Source organism: Nicotiana sylvestris, chromosome 10 (assembly GCF_000393655.2).
Source record: "Nicotiana sylvestris chromosome 10, ASM39365v2, whole genome shotgun sequence".
Taxonomy (NCBI): Eukaryota; Viridiplantae; Streptophyta; class Magnoliopsida; order Solanales; family Solanaceae; genus Nicotiana; species Nicotiana sylvestris.
Genome location: NC_091066.1, coordinates 118,236,384 through 118,254,687, shown reverse-complemented (window position 1 = coordinate 118,254,687; position 18,304 = coordinate 118,236,384).

Here is an 18,304-nt window from a genome sequence, read left to right as displayed (position 1 = left end):
TTTTGGAAGGTTGAAATTGTTTTATAATTTTTATTAGGATTTTTTATAATTAGGGATAAAATTAGGAAATGAAAAATAGGTTGAAAAAAAAAATCGGACCTGGATTAAAATCCAGGCCCAAACCAAGTTACCCCCCCCCCACAGCCCAAACCAAATGACCCCAGGTCCGGTCAGCCCAATCCAAACAACCCGGGTCCGGTCCAATTCAAACGAATCCAAACGGCATCGTTTGGTTATCATTCATCAAGGGCCGTTAGATTAGATCAATTCAACGGCTAAGATCTCATCACCCTAACCCATAATCCTTACCCGATCCAATACCCGGTTCAACCCGTCCCCCCAACTTAAGCCAAACGACATCATTTGGTTAAGTGAATAGATCCTGGCCTTTCATTCTGCTTGATCGGACGGTCAATATCCCTCCACCCCTTCCCTATATAAAGTCCCAAACCACTACCCCGGCCCCCTAACTAAGCACCCCCTCCCTTCCTTACTATTCATCATCTTCCCCGAAACACACCCCTAACCCTAGCCGCCCTAGAATCCCACCGCCTGAAACTCGGCGGCAACAACGCCGCCGGTCACCAAAATAACACCCCAGACTCCTCACAACTCCCTCTTCACGGATCTGACCTTAGTTTCTTTCGAATCAGACCCCAACTCTTCGAATATTAAATCGAAGGTTGGTCTGAAAACTCAACCCTTTCCAATGGCTTCCAAAATAACACCATAGCTTCCCCTAGATACCCTAACTATGGATCTAGTGTTGGTTTGGTTCGAATCCCCTCAGAACTCTTCGAATCTTCTTTTGAAGGTTCGAATCAAAAATGAACTCACTCAGATTCCTTTCAAATTAACACCAAATGACCCCTAGGTTTCCCTCACCCTTGTGTCATCTTTGGTTCCCTTTGAATCTGCCCAGAAGTGTTCGGATTTAAGATCCAAAATCTGAAACCCTAAAAATTTTCCAATCTTGGAATTTTTTCAATTCAAACGAGGGATTGAGGTTTAATCGACCTTAGTCGAAGTATTTTCAGTTGAAAATACTTCGACTAAGGTCTGTTTGATTTCAAAAAGTCCGAATCCAAGTTGAGTTTGAGTCCGGTTGAATTTGAAGGTTCAGAGGTATTTTTTCTATTTCTTATGTGTATTCTACGTGTATTTTATGTTTGTTTCATTAGTCTGTTTAATTTTTCATAATTTTCTAGTCAATTCTGTGATTCTGCCTTATACCCGTCTATATGATATAACAAGTGAATTGTTTCTGTTGGTATGATTATTTACAATATGTGTAATCGACTCGATTAAGTTCGTCGATTAGTTATGTTATGAATGCTCGTTTAATACTGATTGAAATAATCTGTTTCTATAGATTGTTTGTTGACAATTGTTGTAGATAATCAGTTTAAATTAATACCCGTCAGTTAAATCACCCTTGTTTACATTTCAATGAGTCTGTCAAAATGAATGTTGTGTATATGTTGATTTCTGAACCAGTAAGTTTCAGGGCATTGTCAGTATACTGACAATGCCCCTGCATTCATGTTGATCTGAATTTCAATTCAATTTTTTTTAGTTCTGTTAAGTTCTGCATAGTGTTAATATGTTTGTATGCAAGTTCAGCTGCTCAATCTGAATTTAGCTTGTCCATTAGTTATTAGACATTGAGTTTGTTGGGTCAATTAACTAACAATGAAATGACAGAATGTTGTTTGATTTAGGAATTGGTTGTTAGCTGCTAAACAAGTTTAATTCAGATAACTTGGACAGTAATTACAGTAGGATTTCTGGGACATTTCTGGGATAGAACAGTAAGGGTAATATGATAGTATAGTGGGTTGATAGTGGAAAGTTAATGGCTATTATTTAATGTGATAATGGGAAACAAAGAGTAATGGAGCTGCTGAAAATCAGGATAAGATCACTTAATGGGATTTAAAATATTTAAAAGCAGATTTTAATGGAACTTTTTGATTTTTAAAAGAAGAAAGGGGTCGAGACAATAGGCTAAAAAAGAGGGACAGACTTGTATAAAAGAGGAAGCAAACAGATTTTTAGAGGGGGGAGATTCAATCAGATTTTGAAGGAGATTTAGAGAGAGATTTTAAGAGAGATACAAAGAGTGAACAAATAAAATTTGAGAGAGGAAAATCAAGCAGAAACAGAAATCTGAAAAGGAAGATAGAAAGAAAGGAAAACAGAAACATTAAAACAGAATTCTACATCAGAAGTTAGTATTGAAGCTGATTCTGTGTTTTGAAATTGAAAGCTTTTCAGTCTGCTTTGTTCTAAGTCCCAAAATCAGAAATATTATTCTTTGTATTAAATCTGTCCGGATTTGTTCGATCTCTTTGTTCAGTTAAAAAAAATCTGAAATTTCTTAAAAGTACTGTCACTGTGCATCTGGGTTCCTCGGGTCTTATTATTGCTCAAATCTGTGGAAATACTGCTATTCTGCTGATTTTTGTTACTGCTGCAACTGCTGAAATTTACTCCTTCTACCTTCATTTCCAGGTACATATCTTTTAAATTCTATGTCGGGGAGAGATTCAGCATGATAAATCAATGAAGCTTGAATTGCAATTCTATTTTTCCATTCATCTAAGTCCTTTAGTTTAAATTTCAATTTTATTTCGTGTTGGTTAATTAGTGGTGAATTCAACACGATGGCTATAAGTTAATTGCCTTATTTTGAAATTCGTATAAAAGTTTGTAATAATGTTATCCATTTCGAAATCTCATTAGTATAGTTATATTTGAATTGTCAAAATAGGGAATATGGCATAAAAATGGGCCATTGATTACATCCCGTAATATCTTTAGCTAAATGTAAAGTAGAATGGAAGTCTCAAGAAGTTACATTATTAGTATATCTTGTAAAAATATGATTTTGTTTAGATTGATATAAGTTATATGTTCATATATGGCATGATGACAGGATTATATATAATCATATGAGTAAAGTGAGTTGGTATAGCTCGTTACGATGTTAGAATATTATGAATGTTTAGGCGCACAACTATGTTGCATGTAATGCAATTTTATTGAATCAATTCGAATAATAACCCATTTCTCATCAATTTGATTATTTATCGTTATAAACAAATTAACTAAGCAATTATAATTTTGGATTAAAAACAAGCATATGAGAATGAGATAGGATGTATAAGCACAAATTGCAACATCTTATATCAAGGGTATGTAAAAATAGAGTTTGCATTAAATAAAATAATGAAAATTCTTTAAAAACATCTCTTCCTTTCATAAATCAATTTTTTTTTAGTTTCACATGCACTTCACTTTTCGGATATACATATATTGGATTTGCAATAGAAATGGTAGTATTAATCATACTTTGTTCATTTTTACTCCTAAAATTTGAATGGCTTGGAGGAATATAACCCGAGATGTGCAGTTCACTGTTTAAATGTAAGGGTGATGACGTTCTTAATTTTATTTTAAATCTCGAACATATGAATTTATAATAAAAACTATAATATGGTCAATTTTATTGTGTACACGTATGCGTGGCACGATCCCCTGTAATTATAAAAGGTATATAACACGAATATACGTATGCGTAATTCGTTTATATAATTGTAAACAATAAGTAAAAGCGGTAATAAAATCATGCAATAAAAACATATTTAGTAAAATCAAGATAATTAAGCCAAGAATAAAAGCAGTTGAGCGACCGCGCTAGAACCACAGAATTCGGAAATGCCTAACACCTTCTTCCGAATTAACAGAATTCCTTACTCAGGATTTCTGGTTCGCAGAATAACAAACAGAGTCATATTCTCCTCGATTCAGGGATTTAAACCGGTGACTTGGGACGCCTTAAAATTCCTAGGTGGCGACTCTGAAACAAATAAACAAATCCCGTTTCGACTGTCCTTTAATTGGAGAAAACTCCCTAAGCGCCCCGCGGGTGCGGAAAAAGGAGGTGCGACAGTATATATGTTTGTAGGGTTTTCTAAATTGTAAAAGAGGCACTAGGGAAGTGACTTCCCCCTAGGTGAATACTTGACGGGTTCTAAAGCCTAAGGCAAAGTTGTTATATTTCGGATTGTGATATAGCCAATGCACGAAACTACCCACTGTATACCTCTCGGTAGCTTGAGTGACTTTGCCCTAATTGGCTTTCTCAAGACCAATTGGGTGTCAAAATTGTGCAAGCAATATAAGCTCAAGTCGGGTATTACTATCTCTAGATTTAACCCTTTAATTGGGGCTATCAATCTCTTGAATACTCCCTAATTCCTTGTTGGCCTAATTTTCCTAGACTCAAACTCTCTTTCTCAAGAAGAGCCCAAGTCAAAAAGGCACAAATTAGTGTTTGCAACCACTAATTCAACATGGAAAACACAAATCAGGCCAAATATCAACCACCCATAAACATCTAACCCCTAAAACAAGAGACCAATAAAATACACACACTAGGGTTGAGCAACAACCCTAGCTAATGAGTCTTGCTACTCATAACAATGGAAGAAATTAGATATTAATATGAAGAATAACCCAAAAAATATAATTACAAGCTAAGATTTGAAGATTCAATGTTAAGCTAGCTACAAAATTACTCAAAATAGACTAAAAACATCGGTCGCGTGCTCTGCTAAGACTAAGATGACCTAAAAATCTGAAAAAGAAGTATTTATACAAGGCCGAATTCTCTGGGCAAAAATACCCCTGAAGAAGGCACAGCGGACCGCGGAAAATGGACTGCGGCCGCGGTGAGGCTTTTTAGCTTCAAATATTGTTCTCTGAATCTGGCCACCACGAATCACAATAAATGGATCGCGGTTGCGATGGCTTCACTGCTGCCGCAAAAAATTAATCGCGGTTAGTGGTGTCTTGAAACATCAAAACTTCAGGTTCTCTGACTCTTTTCATTGTGGACCGCAACAAATGGACCACGGCCGCAATGGGGCTACCGCAGCCGCGAAGAATCAACCGCGGGCCGCATTGCTTAAAATTCCAAAATTGCATCTTCTCTGATCTTTGCCACCACGAACTGCAATAAACGAACCATGGTTGCGGTGGGTCTATTGCAGTAGCGGTGGATTTACTGTTGTAGCGGTGCTTTGACTTGTTCTTGGCACTTGTGTAGGTTTCACTCCTTTTTGAGCATATTTTGACTTCCTTGTCACTTTTTGACCAAAAACTGCAAACAAACACAACATGTAAGCTTTCGGGATTACTCTTATACATTTTTAATCCAAAACTCAAGCAAAAAGGAGTATAAAATAGACTAGAATCCCTAGTTATCAGCCGCCCAAGGTCGGGGCTGGGGTGGAGGCTGAGGACGTGCATGTGGTGCAGCTACAACACCCGCGCAAGCTGCTGTAGAGGAGTGACCAGTAGCTCCAGTCGGAGCACACAGACCTGATAAGCTTACTACTCCTCTAGCTCTTCAGGAGAGCCTTGCCCAGTTCATGAGCATGTATAGTACTCTAGCTCAGACAGGGTTGATTCCCTTTGTTGCAGCCACATATCAGGCCGGGAAGGAGCATAGACTCCTGCTGTCTGCACTTCAGAGCAGCGGGTTCAGGTTGCTCAGATCCCAGAGGTTATACCGGTACCGCCTGTAGCCCTAGTTTAGCTCGAGAAGTATAAGAAGTACAAACCTCCTACATTCAGTGGTCTAGCATTAGAGGATGCTCAGGGATTTTTTGAGGAGTGCCACTGTATCCTCCATATTATGGGCATAGCAGAGTCGAGTAGAGTTTCTTTCACTGCCTTTCAGCTTCGAAGGGCAGCCTATCAGTGGTGGCGTGCTTATGAGTTGGACAGTCCGGCTGAGGCAGCTTCCGTTTCATGGATTCCGTTCTCTGGCATGTTTTGAGAGAGTATGTCCCTCATAACCTAAGGGACAGATGGCACGCCAAATTTGAGCAGTTGTGCTAGGGTAATATGACTGTTTCTGAGTATGCAGTCTGTTTCAGTGACTTGGCTAGACATGCATCAGTCTTGATTTCTACAGTTCGAGAAAGGGTTCGCCGATTTATTGAGGGACTCATTCCCAGCACCAGGAGCATGAGATGGATATCTCGTATTAGTAGGTGGTGAGTATTACTAGGAGTGTAGAGGGCATACTTGCTCGGGATAGGGAGAAAAGAAAGGCCAAGAGGTCTAGAGAGTCGGGTCATTTTTTTGGTGCCCGTTCCCCAGTTGTAGTTCGTCATGGTAGGAGTTATGTGAGCCGCCCCGTTCATTCAGCTCTTCCAGCAACCAGTGGTATTCCAGCTCCTCCTAGACCTCAGAAGCCTTATTATGAAACAGTATCTAGTATGCCTCCTACACGGGGTGCTATCAGCTGTCAATCTAGCAGACCTGGCCCGAGTCAGTCACAACCACCACATCCTCCTAGAGCTTGTTTTGAGTGTGGCGACACTCACCATATGGTGAGGGATTGCCCCAGACATAGAAGGGGTGCACCTCCACAGACTACTCAACTACATCGTGCTCTACCAGATCCTCAAGCTACGATTATAACACCATCTGCCACCCCACCTGCTCAGCCAGCCCGAGGTGGAGGTCGGGGGGGAGGAAGGAAGGGTGGTAGAGGTCGCCCTAAAGGGGGAGGCCAGGCCAGATACTATGCCCTTCCTACTTGTACATGTGACGACCCGACTCGTCGTCTCATGAGTTACTATCTCGTTCGTCCCATTTTCTTCTTCCTCATGTTTCATTATCGGTATTGGGTGCATTAGAATTTATTTGGAGCGATTTTGATAAGAAATGAGGCATTTAGTCTCTTTTAAGAAGGTTTAAGATGGAAAAATCAACCAGACGTTGACTTATGAGTTAGAGGGTTCGGATGTGAATTTCGACGGTTCGGTTAGTTCCGGGAGGTGATTCGTGACTTAGGAGCAGGATCGGAAGTAATTTTGGAGGTCCGGTGTTGAATTAGGCTTGAATTGGCGAAGTTAGTATTTTGGCGAATTCCGGTTGATAGGTGAGATTTTGATCTGGGTGTCGGAATGAAATTCCGAGAGTTGCTGTAGCTTCATTGTGTCATTTGGGATATGTGTGCAAAATTTCAGATCATTCGGACATCGTTTGGTTGGGTTTTTAATCGAATGTGTGTTTTAGAAGTTTTAAAAGAACTTAGGCTTGAATTCGATATAATTTGATGATTTTGGCGTTAGTTGAGGTGTTTTGACGATTGGAGCAAGTTTGGATAATGTTTTAAGACATGTTGGTGCTTTTAGTTGACGTCTCGGGGGCCTCAGGTGTATTTCGAAAGGTTAACGGATCGATTTAGGCATGAAAAAAATAAAGCTGCTGCATTTTTTTACAGCACTGTGAACAGTAGTTATGAATAGTGCCGTGAACAGTACCCCGTAACAGTATCCGTGAATAGTGCCGTGAACAGTACCCCGTAACAGTAACCGTGAACAGTAACACGGGGTGAACAGTAATTCCGAAAAATTCTGGGCAGAATGTTTACATTTCATTCGTGAAAAACTCCACCATTTTTAGTCATTTTGAGAGCTTTTGGACGGGGATTGAAGGGAGTTTCAATTAAGATCGATTGGAGGTAAGTTTTATGAGTTAAATACATAATTTTATTGAAGAATCATCCTAGAAATCCATGAAAACATAGCTAAATTATAAGAAATTAGGTCTTGAGATTGAAATTCTAAATTTGGGATTTGAGGGGCCAAATGGACTCCGATTCTTGTGAATTTGGTATGTATAGACTCGTGGAGAGATAAGGAACATTTTGATGTAAAAATTTCTGGATTTCAAGACGTGGGCCCGGGGCTCGGGTTTTGCAAATTTCGTGATTTTTAATATTTTTCGAGTCTTTTCGATTGGGTATTATCCCTTTAGCATAATGCGACATATTTGTTGTGATTTTGGACAGATTCCTTGCATGAGGAGGCTACAAACCCCGGACTTTCACATCGTAATGCTATATTGAGGCGTGACACGCACTCCATGACGAGTGCATGGTCGGTTACTATTGGGGATCGTGACTTTGTCCATCCCGCGTGATATTTATACTATACTAGTGATTGATACACATACTTTATTGATATTTACTGGGCTGGATGCCATGTTTGGGACCTTGTGCCGACTTGTAGAATCCTTCGGGGATTGATATTACTGCTTTAGCATGATTTGCATATAATTTAGTTTCAGTCCAAAGTTTTAAATACTGTTTTGCAAACTCAGCCATATTTCTAAGTTTTGAAAACTCAAATGATATTTTAAATGTTATTTCGGGCTGAAAACTACTATTTTTATAAATGCCCATAGGGCTTATCATGTTTTCTGGATTGATTATGGGTGGCTCGGACTGCACGCCGCAGCAGTGACTTAAAACAGTGGTAACAATGGCACTGTGTAATGTGACTTGAAACATTATGGGTGGCTCGGGCTGTGCGCCGCAGCAGGAACTTGAAACAATGGTAACAATGGCACTATATGATGTAAATGGGTCAGGAAATAAACACTGACTAGGATTTGATTGATGCCATGAGATGGCTTGATATTGAGCTTGGGTTGTAGGAGCCCCTCCGGAGTCTGTACACACCCCCAGTGAGCGCCGTCGACGATAAATAAATATGGATTGCTCGGGCTGCACACTGCAGTGGGTACCAGAGGGTACCGTCATATGCATTGCATTGCATTGCACTCATGCATTTATTCTTTATTTGCATTATCTGCCATAATAATTATGTGCTCTTATTTCATTGACTGGTTGCTTTATACTGTTCTGAGCCTGAGGGGCTGATACTGTTCTAAGATACTGAGCCAGAGGGGCAGAATTCTACTTGTCATTTTACTGCCAAATTACCTGTTTTACTGGTTTAAAAGAAATTTCACATGATATTTCACTGAATCTTTATTTTAAATGATTTTCATTGTTTCTCTATAGAATATTGTGTGTCTTAACGTGTTTTCTTACCTTCAGTCATTATTTATATTTATTACTCACTGGGTCGGAGTACTCACATTACTCCCTGCACCATGTGTGCAGGTACAGGTATTCCTGAGGCATAGAGCGAGTTTTCTGCTGTTCAGTTTTCATCGGAGTTATCGAGGTAGCTGCATGGTGTTCGCAGACCCGTTTTCTCCCTTATCTTCTATTATTTATGATATCTTCAGACTTTGTTCCTAATTCCATACTTTGTAGAATTTTAGTAAACTCTGTAGTAGCTCATGACTTGTGACACCCCGGTTAGGGCTGTGTTGGGTTGGATTTCCGCATTTTTATCTGTACTTCTGCTATTTGGTATTATTAAACCATGTTGCACTATAGTTTTGTTAAATAATTGTTTTAAAAGGATAAATTGGGTTGACTGGCTGGCCTTGTCTTCATGAGAGGCGTCATCACGACCAGGTTCGGGATTTGGGTCGTGACAAGTTGGTATCAGAGCCTAGGTTACTAGGTCTCATGAGTCATGAGCAGGTTTAGTAGAGTCTTGCGGATCGGTACGGAGACGTCTGTATTTATCCTCGAGAGGCTGCAGAACCTTTAAGAAAAACTTCATATTTGTGAAATTCTTATCGTGCATCCTTGATTCAGCTTGAAAAGTAACTCTTACGATTCCTTCCACATGTTCGTATGCGCGAACGAGCACTCAGTATTCGATTTACCTTGATGGCTTGTAATTCCCCGATAGAAGGGAGAGACGTGATCTCGGTGAGTTTGATGTTAGGCCAGTTTGGAGGACTTGAGGCTGGATTTTGCCTATGGCTTGAGCACTGAGGTGCTGATTGTGCGAGCACGTGTTTTGAACCTTTATGTTCGGTATTGTCCCTATTAGGGGGAATCATGGCTGGATAGCTACGTGAGGAGTATGATAGTACTGCGAGATGTATCTATATGACTTGGAAGTGACGAGGAAGGTCAACTGGATGATAGATAAACTATTGAGTGTATGATTTCCATTGTGATAGGATGTGTAGTCCCAAGTTATGGGTGCGTGAAGAATCTTTTTATGTCTCCTATTTGGAGTGAAGTAAATTTCATGTTATAGTATGAGTTTAGACTCAGGAAGATTAAGTGATTGTGTAATGTGTATGGCAGTGGAAGGTATACAAAAAAATATTAACTAAAGGTAAAGCTAGTGGGTAATTGGCTTATGAGGGGAATCTATTTGTCATACTAGTTAGATAAGTCTGGGAGCTGAGATCGCTTCTGTAAATGTATTATGACGAAATCGTTGAGTCAAGGAGACCACCTTGAGGGTCGAAAACATTAAAGAAAGAATATGTTCTTACTCGGTTGAATAGCCCAATAATGGAGGATTGAAAGGTATTTTCTATGTGTTATGATTCAAATAGGTGCAATGCATGTCCATGTATCAATTTTGATAATATAATACATGTAATATTGAGATTAATGTTGTTGATATACATTGTGATGCTTTATCAAGTTGTGGACGTGTTGTTAGGATGGTTTTGTTGATTCTCTGGCAGGTGGATAGGCCCAATTACAAAGAAAACTTTGCCGAAATTTTTGAAAAATTTGGGACTTAGTAAAAAAATTTGTCGCCTAAAGAGTGGGCTTAACTGTTGTGTGAGTGAATGCAAAAATTGCAGAAGAGTTAAAATTTCCGATGATTCGTGTTTCCACAAGCTTATGAAGGAGTGAGTTTAATCTCACCATGGTATTACGGCAGCAATAGAGTATATGTGTTGTGATCTATGGCTTCGAGCCAAGTTGGGGAGCTTGCTATTGGTTAGCGGATTGTACAGTTATGTACTATGTTAGTTCCAATTTGATGCATGTTGGTGAATCAGTTCTGGTTGTGGAAATTAGGCCGAGAATGGCACGAGTGAAGGATAAATTTTGACAAGATGTCATGAGCTCGGATGAGCAGGAGATAAGTTTCGATGTTTACGGTAAGTTGGAATTGTCTTCAGCGTCACCTAAGATCGGTGTTTTGTAAAAAGGGTTTTGCGTCCCGGTTAATGACTCTTGATCGCTCTTCAGCGTTAGTGCGATCGATGGTTTGGAGGTACGCTCCAGATATTGTTGTGGTAGGTTGTGGGAGTGTGTCCCACGGGAAGATTATATAAGTGTGGCATGTGATCACTTGATTGATTAAAGATGTAAACCAAGTATGAAGTTTGTGATGGTGTCGTTAAATTAAAGATTCATGCCTGGAGGGCACTTGGCATATTGGGTTGTGAACTGGGGAGGATTACCCCGATTGTGATGGTTGTTCTTGTGTGTTATGAGAAAAATGGGAGTTATTATGGACCTTTGAAAGGTTATCAGACTAGTTCAGTGTGATCAGAATCGGCTTGAAGTCGATGGATAGATTTAATGTGAATAATGGCTCTATATCAGGCTAGATGTGTGCATTTTAGTAACGCGGTCCTCATGGAGGAGTAGTTAGGTTGATGTTTCATTGTCAGATATTTCGCGTAGTGATACATTGCGCCGTGTGAGTTGTGAGACGACTTGAGAAATTGCTATGTGTTGAGAATCTGTGTAGGAATGACGTTATATGAGCATCTTGGCTCTTGAAATTCAGATTGTACATCGCACCTCAGTTGTGCTTGAGTTTTGTAGCTTATAACGCTATATGTCCCTCAGAGATATTATTATGCACTTAGCATGCTTACGACCGATACTCGGTATTTTGTTGTAATGAGCAAATTTGGCTCGATGTGCATCTCCTTATGTGAGATCTATGTGTGGATCGGGTGGCACGCCACCATGGGTATGTTATCTGGATCGGGTTGCACGCCGCAACAGTGTGATGTTGAGTATAGTTTTCTATATGCTATTTTGTATGCCTTGCTTCCTGTTTTCTAAGGAAAGTCTGTATTAGTGTGTGAGATTGGTAATTCCTTCCAGAGTTTGTTTTCCTTTTGTACCGCGTTCGAATTGGTAGCTTATTGGCATATTGAGGCATCATATGCGACTTTTGATTATGTCTGGGGTGGCTTATTGCCTGAGCAGTTCGTACTGGGTGAGACGAGATCATTGAATTTGAGATTAGTGCAATCTGAGTATATGAAGTAAATTAAGGAGCTAAGACCATGATTTTGCTCAAAATGAGGTGATAGTTCTTGCCAGGAGTATAGAACCAACGAATCGTTGTCTCGACAGTGGTCATGAATTTATGCATACCTCATCCGTCATGTCAATATTGTAAGAGTTAGAACAATACCTATGTACGTCATGCAGAACATGAGATGTGTAGCGATTTTCTTCTAGGTGATTAGAGAAAAAAGCTTCAGATGATTAGGGCAAATGATCTTCGGATGATTGGGGAAATAGTATTGCTAATTGAAAGTGACTTGATGAGAGTATATGTCTCATAAAAGGTAATGTTATTAAACCAATGATATTTTGGTAGTATTGCGGCATGTTCTTGTTGAGTCCGCTGATGGTACTGATGAGCTTGAGGTACGGCTCTTTCGTTTGAGTCATTTTTCATGACTTGAGTATGTTCAGGCAGTTTCTTATTAGTGCGCGTATTATGAAAGTTGTGGCTTAGGCCTATATTGAGGTGTCATATCACCAGAGTGGTGTGTTGGATTCGAGGTGATCATTGGGGTCATTGATGAATACGAATGGATTTGATTTCAACATGTTTGATGGGTAAATATCGAGGTTCGGATAAGGCTTTTGGTGATGGACATTTGTATTAGGATAAGGAGGAAGAAGAGGTCAGTACAAGGACGCCCCATGATTAGGTGGGGAGCCTTAACTAAGGATAAAACTAAGGAGTTGGAAGGAAGGTTATCGGCAATGGGAGCTTGGAGAAGTAGTGGGGATGCAAACACAATGTGGTCGACGACGGCGGACTATATAAGAAAGGCGGCGAGAGAGGTGTTAGGGATATCTACGGGCCACAATGGTGGCCACAAAGGGGATTGGTGGTGGAATGCAGTTGTCCAAGGTAAAGTGGAAGCAAAGGAGGCGGCTTACCTGCGGTTAGTAGGGAGCACTGACGAGGAGGAGAAGAGAGAAAACAGTCAAAGGTATAAGGTAGCTAGGAAGGAGGCAAAGATGGCAGTGACGGAGGCTAAGACGACAGCTTTTGCTCGTCTGTATGAGGAACTAAGGAACAAAGGTGGGGAGAAGAAGTTATTCTGACTCGCTAAGGCGAGAGAGAGGACAACTCGGGATCTGGACCAAGTGAGGTGCATAAAAGATGATGACGGCAAAGGTTTGATGGGATATGACCAGATTAAGAGAAGGTGGCAGACCTACTTTCATAAACTTCTAAGTGAAGAAGGGGATCAAGATATTATACTTGGGGAATCGAGGAATGCCGACAATCACCATGAATTAAGTAATTGTAGGGACATTGAGATCGATGAAGTCATGGAGGCAATGCGTAAGATGAGAAGGGGCAGAGCTGCCGGGCCAGACGAAATTCCGGTTGAACTGTGGAGGTGTGTGGGTAGAGCAGGCTTGGAATGACTTACTGCATTGTTTAGTGTTATATTCAAGACTAATAGGATGCTTGAAGAGTGGAGGTGGAGTACAATGGTCCCGTTGTATAAGAACAAAGGGGATGTCTAGAGCTGTAACAACTATAGGGGCATCCAATTACTAAGTCATACCATGAAAGTTTGGGAGAGAGTGGTAGAAATGAGAGTGCGAAGGATGGTGTCTATTTCAGACAACCAGTTCGGGTTCATGCCGGGGCGATCTACCACAGAAGCTATCCACCTTATTAGGAGGATGGTGGAACAGTACAGGAATAGGAAGAAGGATCTCCATATGGTGTTTATTGATCTGGAGAAAGCGTACGATAGGGTTCCAAGGGAGGTCTTATGGAACTGCTTAAAGGATAAAGGGGTCCTGGTTGACTATATTAGGGTGATTAAAGATATGTATGATGGAGCTAAGACTCGGGTTAGGATAGTAGGAGGCAACTCTGAACACTTTCCAGTTATTACGGGGTTGCACCAAGGGTCTGCGCTCAGCCCATTCCTATTTGCCCTGGTGATGGATGCACTGACTCATCATATTCAAGGGGAGGTGCCATGGTGCATGCTATTTGCTGATGACATTATTCTAATTGACGAGACACGAGGCGGCGTCAACGAGAGGCTAGAGATTTGGAGACATGCTCTTGAGTCTAAAGGTTTCAAGTTGAGCAGGACGAAGACGGAATACCTCGAGTGCAAATTTGGAGTTGAGCCGACGGAAGCGGGAGTTGAAGTGAGGCTTGACTCTCAAGTCATTCCCAAGAGGGGTAGTTTCAAGTACCTTGGATCGGTTATTCAGGGGATCGGGGAGATTGACGAGGATGTCACACACCGTATAGGGGTGGGGTGGATGAAGTGGAGGTTAGCGTCGGGAGTCTTGTGTGACAAGAAAGTGCCACCGTTACTAAAAGGTAAGTTTTATAGAGCAGTGGTTAGGCCTGCCATGTTATATGGAACTGAATGTTGGCCGGTAAAGAACTCACACATCCAGAAGATGAAAGTAGCAGAGATGAGGATGTTGAGGTGGATGTGCGGGCATACAAGGATGGATAAGATTAGGAATGAAGATATTCGAGAGAAGGTGGGCGTGGCCCCCATGGAGGACAAGATGCGGGAAGTAAGACTCAGATGGTTCGGGCACATTCAGAGGAGGAGCACTGATGCACCGGTGAGGAGGTGTGAGCGACTGGCTGTAGTGGGCACGCGGAGAGGTAGAGGGCGACCTAAGAAGTATTGGGGAGAGGTGATCAGACAGGACATGGCGCGACTTAGGATTACTGAGGACATGGCCCTTGACAGGGAATTATGGAGGTCGAGCATTAAGGTTGTAGGTTAGGGGAAAGTTGTGAATATTTCTACAGCACAATAGAGTGAGACTAGCCAGTTAGGAGTTAGACTAAGAATGTCATTGGTCGTCTATTGATGCAGGGCTTTACCTGCTAGTTTTTACTATACCAGCCATCTATTTCGTATTTCGTATTTCGTATTCTGTATTTCATATCTCTTATATTGCTGTTATTTTATTATGCATTTTTATGGTACTAATAGATCGGCTCCTATTATTTTTTTGAGCCGAGGGACTCCTGGAAACAGCCTCTCTACCCATCGGGGTAGGGATAAGGTCTGCGTACATATTACCCTCCCCAGACCCCACTTGTGGGATTATACTGGGTTGTTGTTGTTGTTGTTGGTGGTTTTAAAAAAAATTGTTACTATAATTGCTAGAGGAGAAATGGCCTCATGAATGGTTGATCTGAGCAATTGTTATGATTTATTGCATGTTTCAATTATCATTGACAGTATATGAGAGTGTTGGAATGAGACATTGGCTAATAAGAGATTTCTATCGGTATTTGGTTGTTGTGGGCAGCTGCTGTGAATGGAAGTTATTGCTGCATTTGTTTGAGTTATTGGTATATCATACAATTGCACCTAAGGTTGCAGGCATGGTCTATTACAGCTAGTTCAAACTTATTCTGAATGTAGGTGTGAGGTTCTGATCTTGTGTATGATTCTGAAAAGGTGAAATGTGGCTCTATGATTTATGGGCTAGACTAGATTGTGTGATCTTAGTTACAACGCATTATCGGACCCATGTGAGATAGGGTGACATGGGATCATCCCCGGGTTTATGCTTGATAAGGTCATTCAGCTTTTGGTTGGCTTCTAGGATAACTCTGGGTACGCTCGAGGACGAGCATTTATTTAAGTTGGGGAGAATGTGATAACCTGACCCGTCGTCTCATGAGTTACTGTCTCGTTCGTCCCATTTTCTGCTTCCTCATGTTTCATTATCGGTATTGGGTGCATTAGAATTTATTTGGAGCGATTTTGATAAGAAATGAGACATTTAGTCTCTTTTAAGAAGGTTTAAGTTGGAAAAATCAACCGGATGTTGACTTATGAGTTAGAGGGTTCGGATGTGAATTTTGATGTTTCGGTTAGTTCCGAGAGGTGATTCGTGACTTAGGAGCAGGACCGGAAGTAATTTTGGAGGTCCGGTGTTGAATTAGGCTTGAATTGGCGAAGTTAGTATTTTGGCGAATTCCGGTTGATAGGTGAGATTTTGATCTGGGTGTCGGAATGAAATTTTGAGAGTTGTTGTAGCTTCATTGTGTCATTTGGGATATGCGTGCAAAATTTCAGGTCATTCGGACATCGTTTGGTCGGGTTTTGATCGAATGTGTGTTTTAGAAATTTTAAAAGAGCATAGGCTTGAATTCGATATAATTTGATGATTTTGGCGTTAGTTGAGGTGTTTTGACGATTGGAGCAAGTTTGGATAATGTTTTAAGACATGTTTGTGCTTTTAGTTGAGGTCTCGAGGGCCTCGGGTGTATTTCAAAAGGTTAACAGATCGATTTAGGCACGAAAAAAATAAAGCTGCTGCATTTTTTTACAGCACTGTGAACAGTTGTTATGAATAGTGTCGTGAACAGTACTCCGTAACAGTATCCGTGAATATTGCCGTGAACAGTACCCCGTAACAGTATCCGTGAACAGTACCAGTAACAGTATCCGTGAATAGTAACACGAGGTGAACAGTAATTCCGAAAAATTCTGGGTAGAATGTTTAAATTTCATTCGCGAAAAACACCCCATTTTTAGTCATTTTGAGAGCTTTTGGACGGGGATTGAAGGGAGTTTCAACTAAGATCGATTGGAGATAAGTTTTATGAATTAAATACATAATTTTATTGAAGAATCATCCTAGAAATCCATGAAAATATAGCCAAATTATAAGAAATTAGGTCTTGAGATTGAAATTCTAAATTTGGGATTTGAGGGGTCAAATGGACTCCGATTCTTGTGAATTTGGTATGTATAGACTCGTGGAGAGATAAGGAACATTTTGATGTAAAAATTTCTGGATTTCAAGACGTGGGCCTGGGGCTCGGGTTTTGCAAATTTCGTGATTTTTAATATTTTTAGAGTCTTTTCGATTGGGTATTATCCCTTTAGCATAATGCGACATATTCGTTGTGATTTTGGGCAGATTCCTCGCACGAGGAGGCTAATTTGAGAAGGAAGGGCATAGAGAGCTAGAGCTTTGGCCGGTTTGAGGTGAGAAATTAATGTAAATGATGTCCTGAGGGTTTGAAACCCCGGACTTTCACATCGTAATGCTATATTGAGGCGTGACACACACTCCATGATGAGTGCGTGGTCGGTTACTATTGGGGATCGTGACTTGGTCCATCCCGCGTGATATTTATACCATACTAGTGATTGATACACATACTTTATTGATATTTACTGGGCTGGATGCCATGTTTGGGACCTTGTGCCGACTTGTAGAATCCTTCGGGGATTGATATTACTGCTTTAGCATGATTTGCATATAATTTGGTTTCAATCCAAGGTTTTAAATACTGTTTTGCAAACTCAGCCATATTTCTAAGTTTTGAAAACTCAAATGATATTTTAAATGTTATTTCGGGCTGAAAACTACTGTTTTTATAAATGCCCATGGGGCTTATCATGTTTTCTTGACTGATTATGGGTGGCTCGGACTGCGCGCCGCATCAGTGACTTAAAACAGTGGTAACAATGGCACTGTGTGATGTGACTTGAAACATTATGGGTGGCTCGGGCTGCGCGCCGCAGCAGGAACTTGAAACAATGGTAACAATGGCACTATATGATGTAAATGGGTCAGGAAATAAAGACTGACCAGGATTTGATTGATGCCACGAGATGGCTTGATATTGCGCTTGGATTGTAGGAGCCCCTCCGGAGTCTGTACACACCCCCAGTGAGCGTCGTCGACGATAAATAAACATGGATGGCTCGGGCTGCACGCTGCAGTGGGTACCAGAGGGTACCGTCATATGCATTGCATTGCACTCATGCATTTATTCTTTATCTGCCATAATAATTATGTGCTCTTATTTCATTGACTGGTTGCTTTATACTGTTCTGAGCCTGAGGGGCTAATACTATTCTGAGATATTGAGCCCGAGGGGCAGATTTCTACTTATTATTTTGTTACTGAGCCCGAGGGGCAGATTTCTACTTATTATATTGATACTGAGCCCAAAGGGCAGATTTCTATTATTATTTTGATACTGAGCCAGAGGGGCAGAATTCTACTTGTCATTTTACTGCCAAATTACCTGTTTTACTGGTTTAAAAGAAATTTCACATGATATTTCACTGAATTGTTATTTTAAATGATTTTCACTGTTTCTGTATAGAATATTGTGTGTCTTAACGTATTTTCTTACCTTCAGTCATTATTTATATTTATTACTCACTCGGTCGGAGTACTCACATTACTCCCTGCACCATGTGTGCAGGTACAGGTATTCCTGAGGCATAGATTGAGTTTTCTGTTGTTCAGTTTTCATCAGAGTTATCGAGGTAGCTGCATGGCGTTCGC